The 15,938-nt window shown below is 40.0% G+C and overlaps 1 protein-coding gene and 1 long non-coding RNA gene across 8 annotated transcripts in view; both read left to right on the forward strand.

Moving 5' to 3' along the window:
- UBE2E2 (ubiquitin conjugating enzyme E2 E2) overlaps positions 1-15,938 on the forward strand; it is a 388,098-nt gene that overhangs the window by 80,068 nt on the left and 292,092 nt on the right. The window lies entirely within an intron of this gene.
- LOC138849400 (uncharacterized) lies at positions 10,502-12,764 on the forward strand. The gene is made up of 2 exons (XR_011388223.1): positions 10,502-12,234; positions 12,307-12,764. It is a non-coding gene; the product is annotated as an uncharacterized lncRNA (long non-coding RNA).

Raw genomic sequence — 15,938 nt, forward strand, 5'->3', positions numbered from 1 at the left:
AAGCAACAGATTAAACTCAGTAAAAATGCACACTTCCAACCCAGTTCCATTTCAGTTCCTCTGTGTTTGATAAACTTTCCAGGTGATTCTTCTCTCAATTATATGTACTCAAACATAAAAGGGCAGAAGTCTTATTTTGTCTAACACTTTCTAAAATGCCTGATGTTGTCTTTGGCATATAGTAACATATCGTTGTTGAACGTGCGGCTAAACCTCATAGTTTTAAGAGATAACATAATCTTAACTGAAAAAAGAAAAAGAGCAAACATTGGTTCTAGATATGTAACAGAGACCTTAATAGGGAATTCACTGAAGTGTAAGAACTTAATCATCCGTGAATATTATTGTGGCTTGCTAGCAAAAGATCAAATGAGCTATATTAAAATCATAATATATATCTTACCCGTATAGTAAGGCTAACTTACAGCTGTTACTATAGGCTCTTTTACTTTTAATTTGGCTTAAGTGCAATCTTTTTTCCTTTTTATTTACAAGGGGAAATGTACTTTCTTTTTCTTTTCTCTGATGTAAATTTTTAACATTCAACTCTAGAAGTCATACAATAATGTTTCTTTTGAATTGGGAAGCGTAGTTCTGAGGCAACAAGGATACTTCTAAGTATAATCTATGAAGTAGAAACACATTTTGTTAACCTTCAATAATTTAGAAAAATAAAAAATGCCAGGAAACTAATAGTTCATAAGAATAATTGTGCAGTGATTTTGTTTCTAAGTGAAGCATTTTCAACTGAATGTCTTCAGAAAAAAATGTAAATGACCTTGGTAAAACCTACATTATTCACAACTTAAGGATAGATACAAAGCAGCTTCTACTGAGCCATAGTAGTAAATCTGTGGTTAAACCAGGATGTACACTATTATTTATTATGTCCTCACTGATATGGTTTGTATATATGGTCAGGGAGTTAGTCTTATTATGGCTTTAGGTTTATTGATGGGTAAATCTTGATTTCCAAGTGGTGTGATGTTATCTTCTGCAGCCTTTTTTTTTTTTTAAAGATATTTATTTAAAAGGCAGAGGGACAGGGGGAGGGAGAGGGAGAGGGAGAAGTGGGGGGAGAGATGTGGATATCTTCCATCTGCTAGCTCACTCCCCAAATGCCCATAGTAGCTGGAGCTAAGCCAGACCAAAGCTAGGAGCCAGGAATTCCATTTGAGTTTCCCACATGCATGGCAAGGTACCAAGCACCTGGATCTTCTGCTGCTTTCCCAGGCTATTAGCAAGGAGTTGGGTTGGTAGTGCAGGAAGTTGGATCAGAAGCAGAGTAACCAGGACTCGAACTAGCACTCTGATGTGGGATGCTGGCATCACAAGCACTGACTTAACCTGGTGTGCCATAGCACCAGCCTCCTCTGTACTTCTTTAATACACCCTTAGATTATTGTACAAGAAATGACATATTTGATTTCCATTTCTCCTTACCTATGTAATGCAGTTAGCATATACATTATTTATCATGTCTTTTTATTTCATCATTATTTACTTTGATTCTTTATTCAAATTTGGTATGGCCAAAAATATAATGAGACTGATTACAGTCTAAAAAATTGCTTTTAAAGCCAATCACTGTGCTTAATACAAGCTCATTCATTGTTTCCAGCTGCCTGAGACTGGAAAACCCTTTCTCCTTACTTCCTCTTCTTTCGCTTTTCCATTCAAATACATGTAAATCTTTACAGTTAAAAAATCATCTTATAGAGCCGGCGCCGTGGCTCAATAGGCTAATCCTCCACCTTGCGGCGCCGGCACACCGGGTTCTAGTCCCGGTTGGGGCGCCGGATTCTGTCCCGGTTGCCCCTCTTCCAGGCCAGCTCTCTGCTATGGCCAGGGAGTGCAGTGGAGGATGGCCCAGGTGCTTGGGCCCTGCACCCCATGGGAGACCAGGAAAAGCACCTGGCTCCTGGCTCCTGCCAGGATCAGCGCGGTGCGCCGGCTGCAGCGGCGGCCATTGGAGGGTGAACCAACGGCAAAGGAAGACCTTTCTCTCTCTCTGTCTCTCTCTCACTGTCCACTCTGCCTGTCAAAAAAAAAAAAAAAAAAAAAAAATCATCTTATAAACCTATTTACACTTAATATCCATTTCTCTTTTCTTTTGTTGTTGCCATTTCCATCTCTAGTCCTTTTCAGATTCATCCACTGTGGAATGGATTCTACAGATTAGCCAAATCTGCTCTTTCAAAGGCTGTCAGTGATCTGCAGGCTAAATTCTTCTGTAAAACTTTGCTCTCTGAAATCATCTCCTATGTTGATTTCTGTAACAATGTACTTTTCTCTTCTGCTCTCTGATCCTTCACTTTTCTTTGCTGATCTCTTGTCATGCCTCGGATTATTTTCTAACACTGAGGCCTTAATACTGTTTCTCTCCAGTTTAGAATTGCAGATTCACCTCAGGAGGCCTGCAGAAGGGCTGAATGGGCTAAGTAGGGACACAAGTCATGGGAGAACAGATCTGGGTCCATAGGGTCACCACTGTCGCTCCCCCTCTTCGTGGAGGAACGACACAGGACCCTGCGCTGTTCTTTCGTCTGCTCGGCCCTCCCCGGGTTTGCTGCTGGTTCTTCCCGGGTTGGCTACTATCCCTTCCACCTCCGTGGAAGGGCAGTTCCCCCTGGCCACATTCCCCACTTCCGCAGGGGAGCGGCACTCCGCCGGCCGGCTCTCTGGGGGGCTGCACAGGCGTTCCCCTTAGATGTTCCTGGTGCATGCCGTCTCTCTCCTCCTTTATAGTCCTCCTCCGCCAATCCTAACTCGGCTGCCCACACGCCGAGTACGCTGCTCTCCAATCAGGAGCAGGTCCTACAGTTTATTGGTTGAACTGGAGGCAGCTGCGTAGAAGCTGTTTTCTCCTCTCCCAGCGCCATATTGTGGGAGAGCAGATGCATAGAATAAGTCTTAATTCCAGTAACTCAGTCTAGTCCGGGTTGCTCCCCACAACCACTGTCTGGCTCCAGCTTACTATCACAGGCAAAATAAATTTACTGTAATTAGATCTTTGAATCACTCAAGAGATATATGGGAAGTCTAGATTTTTATGTGAAATATCCGAGATTTTGAATATTGGCAGCCAGTAGAAATTTGGGAATACCCAACTGTGAGGGAGTTGGAGGTGTATTCTGGTTGGAAGGAGTTTTTGTGGCTTCTACATTTCATTTGATTTGGATTTGTAGTTTATGTTCTAATGGTCACCACTTGTATTGCCATACAGAGTCCTCCTAGGGGTTGCCTTAGAGCTGTGTTTTCACATTTTGTAATTGGTGTGTGTTTGTGTATTGTTTGGGGGTGCTGTAAGGAAAGGTTGATGAAGATACTTGTAATAAACACCCCACAAGCTATCCTTTCTTGGTACAACTTGGAAGCTAATTTTTTCTTCTTTTTTTTTTTTTTTTTTGAACATCGCAGTCAAAACGTGGCTGTATGGATTTGCAACCTTTGCTCTGATTTTTGGCGAGCTCATATATTCTCATAGTTTCAAATATTTCTAAATAGAAGGTGGAGAACTAAATTCTGGTTCTATTTTAAGGATGTTTTAGCCAGTTACTTGAAGTAGGTGCATCTTTGAATGGGAGGCAATACAGTGTCCAGTTCAGCTCAAGGACCTTTCTAGGTCTAAAATTCATGACTCTGCCGCAGGCTTTTGGTGCAGCAGTTACAGTCACCACTTGGGATGCCCACGTCTATTTCTGGTGCAAGTCACAGCTACTCCGCCTCTGATAGGTTCATGCTAATGTGTACCCTGGGAGGCAGCAGGTGGTGGCTCAAATACTTGGGTCCCTGCTGCTCATTTGGGAGTCTAGGATGGAATTCCGGGTTTCTGGTTTTGGAATGGGCCAGCCCTGGCTGTTGGGGGCATTTGAGGAGTGAACCAGTGGATGGAAGATCTCTCTCTCTGCCTTTCAAATAAAAAGTAATTAATTAATTAAAAATAAATTTTATGATTCTATTTTTATAAATGTTTCATGTCTGACTGTCACATTGTTTTGCATATTATATTTTTAACCACTTCTGGGAAGTTTCACTACTTGAGTGTTCTTGTGTTTACCAGCTTAAAATAAGCATGCCTCATGTTGAATTCATCTTTCTTCCTAATCCAGTTCCTTTCTTAGTTTCTTTGTTTTTAATAACTTTTCTGATAATTCAGATTTGTGAAAAATTGCTGATTTATGTCTATTCATCTTACTGGCCTTACTATTTCCCCTTGTAAATTTATCTCATGTCTTTATATTTGGCTCTGGCCCACGATTTCCTGACACTTGACAGCCAAATTTGCTTTCTGTGATTTCTCTAGTCTCTCTGTCTCTCAATTTATGATGTTCCTCTTAGCCATTTCCAGTCTACTTTAAATAAAACTCTGAGCACTTCACTCTTTTCAGAAGCCCCCATAGTTCCTATTTCTTGTCTGCTAAATATGTTTTCTTTTCCAGATTTACAGAGACCCTACAATCTTGCCCTTTACCCTATTCAATTGTGTTTCCATTACCAACTATACTGCGAGTTAGGAAAGTGCTTTATTATCAGCTATGCATCTTGACTTTATGATTGGCTTCTCCCCACTGGAATGTCTTATTGGTTATTCCTCTAGGGGAAACCCTGCACATCCTCAGCAGTTCGATCCCATGCCTTCCAGGAATCTTCTCTTGTAATCTCAGCTCACACTGAATTTCCCTTTCGTTGAATTTCTGCTATATCCTGTAGAATGCTGCAGCACTTATCATCTAAAATCCTAGAACTCTTAGAACTAAAAAAAACTTAGAACTAGTCATCTGTACATTTTTTAAAAGATTTATTTATTTGAAAGACAGAGTTAAAGATAGAGAGACAGACAGAGATCTTCCATCCCCTGATTCACTCCCCAAATGGCCACGATGGCTGGAGCTGGGCCGATCCAAAGTTAGGAGACAGGGGTTTCTTTTGGGTCTTCCATGTGGTTGCAGGGATCCAAGGACTTGGGTCATCCTCTCCTGCCTTCCCAGGCGCATCAGCAGGCAGCTGGTATTTGAACTGGCGCTCTCATATGGGATGTGGTGCCACACGTGGAGGCTTAACCTGCTGCACCACAGAGCCAGCTCCTCATCTGTACATTTTAATAAATGGTAGAACATTTGTGATGTACCCTGAATCATCTTAATAGCAGAGCCCAAAGTTCCTATACAGCTTGGCCAAGTTATTGTGAATGCAGCCATAGACAGTATTTGAACTGGTGAATGTGATTAGTGTTCCGGTAGAACTTAACTGAAAACAGACGGTCAGGCAGATTTGGTTTATGGGCCAGCCTTTGCTGACCCGCGTCTAAAGTAAGGCTAAACAAACATCTCAGCACATTTCCCCTTGTGTTAATTTAGATCACTGAAACACAACAGTAACCACTGCTTTCATTCAGAAGCATCGTCAAAGAAGGAGTGTAATGTATTTTTCATTGTCAGGTATAATTTTTCATCTTTAATTCAAGTTTAGAAGTTATCCAATACTGAATTATGAAAGGTGCTTTTCAGTAATAAGGATGCTTCTAAATATGAGCTATAAAATACACATGTTTTACATGAGTGAAGGATGATTCTTTTGCAGCAACTAGTGTAGCCCTTAAATCTGCAAAATTATTGTTTTTCTCATAGCCCAAACACTTATAATGAAATAAGGGTAAAGTTACTGCACCGGGGTCACAACAACTTGTTACAAGGTGTAGCAGCAGAACTCAGGAACTGTTTGCTTGGCCTGCTCAAGTCTGAAGGGGCACACGATAATTAACTCCTGGGCACTCTTGAGCTGTAAGGTTCCCATGACTCTTCTGGTAGGAATTAGACTGTTAACTCTGTTATCCTGGCAGATTCTAACTAATGTAATTATGTTTTTAGCCTTACTTGAATCCTCCCTGTAGAATGTAATTATTTGATCCAGACTCTACTCAGGGCACTGAACTTTTCATCCACCTGCTATTCTAAAGGATCCTTATCTTCAGTCCTTAATTTTTTTTTTCATTTTTTTTTGTTTGACAGAGTTATAGACAGTGTGAGAGAGATTTGACAGGCAGAGAAATAGAGAGAGAGAGAGAGAGAGAGAGAGAGAGGTCTTCCTTCCATTGGTTCACTCGCCAAATGGCTGCTACAGCTGGCGCTGCGCTGATCCAAAGCCAGGAGCCAGGTGCTTCCTCCTGGTCTCCCATGTGGGTGCAGGGCCCAAGGACTTGGGCCATCCTCCACTGCCTTCCTGGGCCACAGCAGAGAGCTGGACTGGAAGAGGAGCAATTGAGACTAGAACCCATATGGGATGCCGGCTCCACATATGCCGGCGGAGGATTAACCAAGTGAGCCACAGCACCAGCCCCGGTAATTGAATTTCTACTGTTGAACAGTGAACTACATCCTCCATGGAAGAACTGGCATTTATGTTCAGTATAGTGCATGTTTGATCTCACTGTTTATGTAAGATTAAAACTGACAGGTCAGTTTTGACCTGGGGCTGGACAAAGATTTAAGTGTGGTGAAATTGTAGTAAAGGGGTAAATATTTTCAAATAAAGATACTGTAATCAATGTTAAAAACACAGAGACCTATTAATTTTGACAGTCAGAAAACCATTTTTATGCCTTATTATGGTTCTCAAGTTGTTTTGATCTCAGGACTTTTTACTTAAAATTTTTATATTGTGAAATTTTGGATTTTTTAGCAAGATTTGCTGTGTTAGAAATTAAAACATATTTAGGATACATTTATTAGTTTAAAATTTCAATGGGAAGTACATCATATTAACCTTAGAGTTTTATAAATTTCTCTAATTTCTGTTTAATAAACCCTAGCTGCTTCTGCAGTCTTTTGTGATGATGTTCTACTTGAAGTATATGAAGAATATTCTAATACATGATACATGGTTGGGAAAAAGAATGTTTTAATAGCTTTTGAGATAGTTGTCGTTTTTTTTTGATAGTTTACCCAAAGCTGACAAGTGGTATTTTTTTAATTAAAAAATTGATTCGAGAGGCATTAGAGCAAGTGAGACTACTCCCACTTTCTAGTTCACTCCCGAAAATTTGCCCACACCAGACAGATTGGCCTGGAGCCAGAGCCAAGAGCTGGGAACTCAACCAGGTCTTTCATGTATGTGGCAGGGACCAGACTATTTCAGCCATCTGAAATAGTCTCCCAGGGGCTCCCATGTCTCCCAGGGGCTGCACTGGCAGGAACCTGAAGTTGGCAGCCACAATCAAGAATAAGATCCTGGGGCCAGGGCTGTGGCATGGTGGGTAAAGCCATCCCTGCGGGGCTGGCATCCCATATGATCTCCTGTTTGAGTCCCACTACTCCACTTCCTTTTCAGCTTCCTACTAAAGTTCTTAGGAAAGCAGCAGAAGATGGCCCAAGTACTTGGGCCCCTGCACCCACATGGGAGACCCAGAAGAATCTCCTGGCTCCTGGCTTCAGTTGGGCCCAGTTCCAGCTGTTGCAGCCATTTGGAGAGTGAACCAGCAGATGAAAGATCTTCTGTCTCTTCCTTTCCCTCTCCCTCTGCCTTTCAGATAAATGAATAAATCTTTAAAAAAATAAAAGAAAAGAATGGTTCTTGATAAATTAAAAAAAAAAAGAATCAAATCAAACCCTTGTTCTCCAATACGGGACAGGGACATCTTACCTTGATTTCTTAACTACTAGGCGAGGCACTTATCCCTGAGCTATCTTTTAAATACCACACTGTAAGCAGTCCACCATCTAAGTTATAACAATTTTAACAAATTTCTCCAGTTGTTTTAATACAAATAGATGATTCCAAGTTTTTCTAGTCTTTTTAAAAAGGACAAAGCTAAAAATTTATTATATGGATGTTAGTAGCAAATCAGATGACCAAAGTTGCTATTTAATATATATTTTGAAAAATATATTTTTCAGTGGGTTACAGCTTGAAAATATTTTAGAAGAGAAACATTTTTCAAAACATACAGTCAAGGAAGTTAAAGGTGCCAATATGTTTGTGTAAATAATAATATACCTATATATATTCTTGTAAATTAATATATTCTTATATTATTTTGAGTGCTGATTCAAGATTACCTCTTTCTCAGTGTTCTGATTAAAATGTTTCATGAGAAAGGAGGAAGGATATATGTGCTATTTTAAAAAAGTAAACATCAAATTCAAGGAAATTGATAGATTTTACATTACCATGAGTAAAGGATTTGCAAACCATGGCTCCTTATTTTAAACTGTAAACCAAATTTGAATTGTAATTAATGCAGATTGACCATGTTAGCCACAGTTGACTAAAACCTATCTTAATAAACTTCTAAATCTTCCAGTGTAAGTAGAAAGAAGTTAGCTTTACTGTTTTTCTTGGTCTTTTCCCTGCATTAGCCTCCATCTCTTTGGACTGAAATGGACCTGTCTATTCTGCCAAAATTTACATTCCTAGTGAGGAGAATTTCAGCTGAACACAATCCTCTTAAGGATATTAATATTTACTTAAAGGAAATATTTGTGTGTTAGCCTCTATAGTATACTATAATTCTGTACAGTTATTGTTTGTGCAGTGCAGACCCTGCGCCATATGAAAATCTGGGCTCTTCTTTGTGCATTAACATGTTTAATTCTTACAGCAACTGTGGGACCAGAAAGTCTGTGCACACACACACTCCCCGCGCCTTTTCTTTTTATCAGATTGTGCTTCTTTGGCACTACAGCTGAGAGCTGGGTCACAGAACATAGCTGAGACATCAGGGCCTTGCGGTGCTGGGGTTTGTAATCAGTAAACTCAAGGATCAGTTTTCTCTGATTTAGCCATAGCAATGGCCATTTCTAGTCTCCTCCTTCGGGAAACACCAGATTTCACTTGGGCTGTCATGGGGCCTAATACAAAGATACCTAGTGCGGAAACCTTGGAGTTGCCATAGCATCCTTCCTCCTTGATCCTTGCGTCTGATCTTAAATACTCTCTCAATCCATTTTATGTTGTCACAAAATATCTGATAACAGGTATTGTTTTCAAAAAGAGTTTTTTGGTTGGAAAATCCAAACAGCATGCATCTGTTAAGGGCTCTCCTGGCTGCATTGCAACATGGCAGAGAAGAGAGGTAGACAGCTGTGTGCAGGAAGGACCAGCCGTGTGGGGTGGTTTGGTTTTAGAACAACCTGCTTTCGTGAGAATTAATCCAATCCTGTGGGAATAACATCAGCCGTTCTTGAGGGTGACGCCTTCATGATCTGTTCACCTCACTTGGGTCTCTGCTTCTTAAAGGTACCTCTGTACTACCACACATTCAGCTCCAACTTCTGGCACATGAACCCTGGGGGGACAAACCAAAATAAAATCATAGCAAGTACTGCTGTTGGTTCCAGCAACAGTGTTTCACTTTAGTAGTCCCTGCTTCCCCTGTCTATTGGCAGAGTTCAGATTGTCATCATTTCCAACATGACCTAAGCCACAGTCTCTCACTGCTCCTCATGCCTCATATTTTTCTGTCAACTGTTGAAGGAGGTTACAAGTGTATGCTCAAATTCTTCACAGATTGTGGACTTGAATGCCTTTAAAATTTTTATTTGGTTGGCCGGCGCAGCACTGGCACCCCGGGTTCTAGTCCTGGTAGGGGCGCCGGATTCTGTCCCGGTTGCTCCTCTTCCAGGCCAGCTCTCTGCTGTGGCCCGGGAAAGCAGTGGAGGATGGCCCAAGTCCTTGGGCCATGCACCCGCGTGAGAGACCAGGAGGAAGCACCTGGCTCCTGGCTTCAGATTGGCGCAGCGCCGGCCATAGCGGCCATTTGGGGAGTGAACCAATGGAAGGAAGACCTTTCTCTCTGTCTCTCTCTCTCACTAACTCTGCCTGTCAAAAAAAAAAAATTATTTGGTAATGGCTTTATTAAGATGATTCCTATCTCACATAGTTTTTACATTTAAAGTATATCGTTCACCTGGTACATTCAGAGTGTATAGCCATCACTCCGAAAGGAAATCTTGTAATCATTAGCAGTCATTCGGATTCCCCTATACCTTTAGCCCTTGGCACCTACTAATCTGCTTTCTGTTTGTACAGATTTTTCTGTTCTGGGCATTTCATATAAGTGGAATCATACACCAAGTTTTTTTTTTTTTTTTTATGACTGATTGCTTTTACTCATCATGTTTTCAAGGTTCACTGTTCAGGAAGGTTACATAAATTTGCACAGACTTATAGCACAAAACAGTGATTTGTTCCTTAAATGGTACAGCCTTCAATATGTTGCTCTTCTGAACTGTCAGGGAATATTGCAGTTTCACATGGATTCTCTTATATCGATCTCATTGTGAAGCTTCTGACTAATCTGTGTCTGTTGGTATAATACTCGCCTGTTAGCCTTACTAATTCCTGTTTTAGTTTCCTAGGGCTCTCAAAAAATTACTGTAAATGGGGTAGTTTAAAAGAACAGAAATTTATTCTCAGATTTCTGAAGGCTAAAATGTCCAAACCTGTCTGCAGGATCATGCTTCCTCCTGAAACCTGTAGGAAAAGATTCTTCTTCTTTTTTTTTTTTTTTTTTTTTTTTTTTTTGCTAGCAATCCTTGGCATTCCTTGGCTTGTAGATGCATCACTGTAATCTCTGCCTCTGTATTTACATGGCTTTTCCCTCGTGTGTCTGTTTTTTTTTTCCATGACATTCACTTCTGTTTGTATGTGTCCAGGTTTCCCTATATGGACATAGGTCACATTGGATTATGACATTAACTTTGTGTTGTTTACATTTACCATGAGTTTATTTCCAAATAAGGTAAAATTCACCGATTGGGTGGGGTAGGTTAGGATTTCACTTTCTTTGGTGATGGGGAGGGGGCTTTCCTTGATGCTCTGGGGTGTAACTTTGCTCCACAGTGTGATGCAGACAAGGTCTGACTTGTGGTGGCAGGATGCTGCTGGTGTTTGGGGCTTACTTTTACCCTCTCCCGGCTTTTGTGCTGTGAAGCGGGAGCTGGAGATGAGGAGCTTGCCCTTCACCACGCGTTCTAGCTGGAGCTGACCTATGGGGGAGCTGTGAGTGCTAGGGTGAGGGACGATCTTACCATTCAGCCTGCTAGACCTAGTGGAGGGAGACAGGAGCAGCAAAATGGGCACTTCCTGACTGCTGTTACCTGCTTGGTATAGGTTTTGCCGAGCATGGAGGTGTGGGAAGTGCTGTCTGTTGGTGTGGATTAACTGCGGAGTGCATCAGGAATAGCTCTTCCGCACCAGGGATCTGTGGAGGATGAGGGCTTTGTCCCAGCTGGTGACTCTGCTGGAAGTTGTGCGTGGAGGGGTCTGTCCTTTAAACTTGACTGCTGTAGCTTTCCACTGTTACTACTGAGTTTCTACAGATTTTGAGTGGATGTTTTGCAATTTGTTACAACTCCTTTGGTCACTCTCTGGAAAATGAGAATCATTTTTCTTTGCTCCATTTTGCTAATTTTACAAATACTAGAGGCCATTGAAGGCCCTTCAGGCTCCTCATATTGCCATTCTAGAAGTCCTGCCCATTTGAATAGTTTTTAAAGCACCACCTTCAAGGATAGGGTTATGGAGAGCACATACTTTTCCACCCTGCTGAGGTGATTTTTCAACAAAGTTAGCTATTGAAAAGTTTCACATTTCTTTGTTAGAAAGATTGAAAACACTTATTCATTTAATAACTTGCCTTTTGTACCTACACAGAAAAAACAGAATAAACATTTAAGTGGTTAGAGAAGAATGTTAATGACCTCTCACTTCAAGAAGTTAATTTATTCTTGAAATATTTAATGTTATATAAGCTAAGTCTTCATTTCACTGAAAGCTGTGATTTTTCATAATGAACTTATAGCACATCTCTTTCCTAGATGTTTATTTGAGGTAAGAGCCATGATCTTAGTTGTGAATTTTCTTTCTAGTTGAAAGGACCAGCAAGTTATCCCGAAAACATTTAAAAATTTATATGTGTTTATGTAGAGTTAGTGTTCTCTCAGTTACTTGTTTTATCAAAGTTGAGCTATAATTAAGAGGTCTTGGAAACTTGGAAGTTGTTAGAAATTGTTATTATTTCTCCCAGACTGAAGTGTTGCTCTTCAGATAGAATCACTCTGCTACTCCATTAATAATAAGGGATAATCCCAAGTACCATTTTAGTTTTTCTGTAGAGCTATGTAGCTATATATTATTTTATAGAATGACAGTTACCTAATGACAGTTAGAGTTTATTTAGTCTACCCCATCATTTTGATGAAGTAATTGAGTCCATAGGGATACTATAACATTGTAGGCCTTACTAAGTTTACATGTGTAACTGTAAAGACAAGAACAAAACCACCACACTTGAAAAAATGCAAGAAATGGCATGCTGTCTTTTTTCAGAAACGTTTAGAAATACATTTTTCAGTGTAACAATATTATAATTTATTTGTATAGCATAAATTGGCCTATATCCCAAATAATTTGATTTTAGATTTAAGTCATAGAGACTCAAGAATTTTTTTTCTTGTAAAAAAGTATATGGGGGCCGGTGCTGTGGTACAGTGGATTAAAGCCCCAGCCTGCAGCGCTGGCATCCATTTGGATGCCGGTTCTAGTCTCGGCTGCTCCTCTTCCAATCCAGTTTTCTGATATGGCCTGGGAAAGCAGTAGAAGATGGCCCAACTCCTTGGGTCCCTGCACCCATGTGGGAGACACCAGAAGAAGCTCCTGGCTCCTGGCTTTGGATCAGCTCAGCTCTAGCCATTGCAGTCATTTGGGGAGTGAACCAGAGGAATGGAAGAACTCTCTTTCTCTGGCTCTACCTCTCTCTGTAACTGTCTATCAGGGAAAAAAAAAAAAGTATATTAAAAGTATATGGGGGCTGACGCCATGGTGCAGCAGGTTAAAGCTCTGGCCAGAGGCACCAGCATCCCATATGGGAGCTGGTTCTAGTCCCAGCTGCTCCTCTTCCAATTCAGCTCTCTGCTATGGCCTGGGATAGCAGTGGAAGATGGCCCAAGTCCTTGGGCCCCTGCACCCACGTGGGAGACCTAGAGGAAGCTCCTGGCTCCTGGCTTCGGATTGGTGGAGCTCCGGCCGTTGTGGCCATCTGGGGGGTAAACCAGCAGATGGAAGACCTCTCTCTCTGTAAATCTGTCTTTCAAATAAATAAAATAAATTTTAAAAAAAGTATATGGTTCCATAAGACATAAAACAACTTTTCAGTAATCAATAATAATATGTAGTGTTATCTATGCATTTCACTTAAGAACTTTTTGATTTCATGAATCAGAAATTAATACCAAGATTTATTGGGTCTTAATAAATAATAATTTTCTCTGTTTATTGACAGGAAGCTTTCTACATACAAATTGGGTGTCCTTATCTGAAATGTTTGGGGCAAGGAAGGTTTCAGATTTTGACTTTACTAGTTGAGCATCCTTAATTTGAAAATCTGAACTCTGAAAAGCTCCAAAAGTAAGAACTTACCACCTCTAGCCCTGGAAATGCAGAAAATCTTGATTTTTATTCTGGGGAGTTTAAGAGGAACAATTTGGGTCATTTGGCAAGAACTAAAATCTAGCCCAAATGGAAAGAATGTAAGTTAAGCTTCTCTGAATGCCAGTGTTTCCTCTCTCCCTTTTAGCTCAATGTCACCTTTGCTGTGAAGCCTCTTCCCCGCAACAGGAGACAAAAATCTGTTACCCCTTTGTTCTCTCCTAGCACTTTCGTACCTACGTCACCTGTGTTTGTTGATTCCACAACTGATTATTGCCCTTCTTCAAGGCAAAGATTGTGATACACCTCTAACCTTCCTTAGGGCCTAGAGTCACGGAGCTCGGTAAATGTCTTTAAAATAAATGGATAAGTGAATGCTGTATGCTTGGGTTGAGTCATAAACTATGTAAGCCAAGCAGTGTGTACTCCCTCTCTGATCATGGAATAAATACTATAAGGTGTTGGTTTTGCCGCAGTCTTCACTTGATGGGAAGCTGGTGTATTCCTGCTCCACTTCATCACTTAGGGTTATTTGTGACCTGGATGAAGCACTTTCATTGTAATGTTGCATTAGTTTAATCTGACTTGATTAAAAGACAAAGTACTCCAGGAAATTTAATTTCTAAGAAAAATGAGATTTTGTTGCTTAAAGTCTGTCAGATTTATCCACATTTGTTGAAAAATACAATCTCAGCTAAGTTCTTGACTATCCCAGAAGTGAATTTAAGCAGAACCAAACTTTCCTGTAAATTATGAAGGGAGTTTAAAGGAAATGCATGCAGGAAAGTGTAAACAGAGTTTAGTGAGCCAATTCTGCATTGTCTGTGCTTTTCTGCTTTCCCTTCCAGTGGCCAACTTCTGACCATTTCCCTATTTACAAGGGTACTCCAGAAAGTTAGTGGAAAAACAGAATTAAATGATAAGTTTATTTTGGTACAGAAATCTTTGAAAGCTATTCATACTTTTTTCCTAATAAGGATTTTCATGAACATTTTGAAGACCCCTCCATTTGCATGTATCCCCAAAATTTTGCACCAAAATACACATTTTTTATTCCATTTCTTTTCCGTGAATGTGTTTGAGGTAATCTTTGTCTCTATAATAACAGAAGATGCAATAGGAAATGGTGTTCACATCTTTCACTTTCATTAATTCTTGGCAGGTTCCTTAAATTGTAGGTGCCAAGAAGAATAACAATAAACTTAGATTAGTTGTGTTGCTTCCTGATTATTACAGATAATGACTTCTGTGTAATTAACTAAAATTACAGGAAAGAAATATAGTTAGGAAATGCTTCCTAAGTTTTCAGGATTTTTTTTTTATGTCTTCGTTTTGGGGGAAATAAGTTTTCATAAGATCTAAATAGATTCTGATTATTTGTGGTACTGTCTTGTGAGTTGTGTATTATGTAATTCACCTCATTTATCAATTAATAAGAAGTGGCACATGGGATAAAGATTGATTTTATGTCTGTTCAACAAACCACAGTGGAAGTGAAATGACATTATAAATATCTTAACACCAACTGCTTTCTGCCAGCAATCAGAATGGAAATAGGTCTATTGATACAAAGTTAATGGGAAGCAGGGTGGGATAGATCTTTATTTTTGAATCTGCTAGGCACAAATTAATTGTAACCACTGAGAACATAATTATTAGATTATTTTACTCATTTCAGAACTGAAGTAGTCAAAGTAGAGTTATCTTTTCTTCTCCCACCCCTCTTTGGAGCAAGAATTTAGATACAGTGGTAAAACATATTTTATATGGTAAATATCAATGAGACAATAATACATTGAAAAAATCAACTGGTGTGCTCTTTGCACAGTTTACAAACTAATGTGATGCTTGGCTGGAGGAGGGAGATAGCTTCTGAAATTTTCAACTGCTGTGAGTGTACTATAGTCTCAAAGAGTTTTTCTTGAATAGTTGTGACAGTTAAGATTTACTCTTAATGTTTGAGTATTTTCAGGTCTTCTTCTAATATTAAACAGAGAACCTTCGACTGTATTTAATTGGATAGCCTAAGTAACTTCCATTCTAGTTCTTTTATTGGATTTTCAAGTCCCGACCCACAGACTTACAAACTTAGTCTGTGTCCAGAGGAGTCAAAATGTGGACACTTGAGCTTTCCTAAGTAGTGAGTCCTCTCCATTTTGTTTGCTCATTCATTTTCCATCATGTGAGACCTAAATGTTTTGTTAGTGTTAGATAACATGTTGCTGTGAGAATACAATAATGAATTTCCAACTCCCACAAATCATTGAGCTTCCTAGAGGAGAGATAATTATGAGAATAATTAGGAAGCACATGTGTCCTGACCTCTCTCATCTTGGTGTAATTGCTAACATAAACCCCTTTCACTTTCTTTTCTTTTCTTTTCTTTTTTTTGTATAAAGATTTATTTATTTATTTGAAAGTCAGAGTTACGGGGGGGGGGGGTCTTCCATCCGCTGGTTCACTCCCCAAGCTGGCCACAGTGACTGGAGCTGCACCCATCTGAAGCCAGG

Source organism: Oryctolagus cuniculus, chromosome 4 (genome assembly GCF_964237555.1).
Source record: "Oryctolagus cuniculus chromosome 4, mOryCun1.1, whole genome shotgun sequence".
Classification (NCBI taxonomy): Eukaryota; Metazoa; Chordata; class Mammalia; order Lagomorpha; family Leporidae; genus Oryctolagus; species Oryctolagus cuniculus.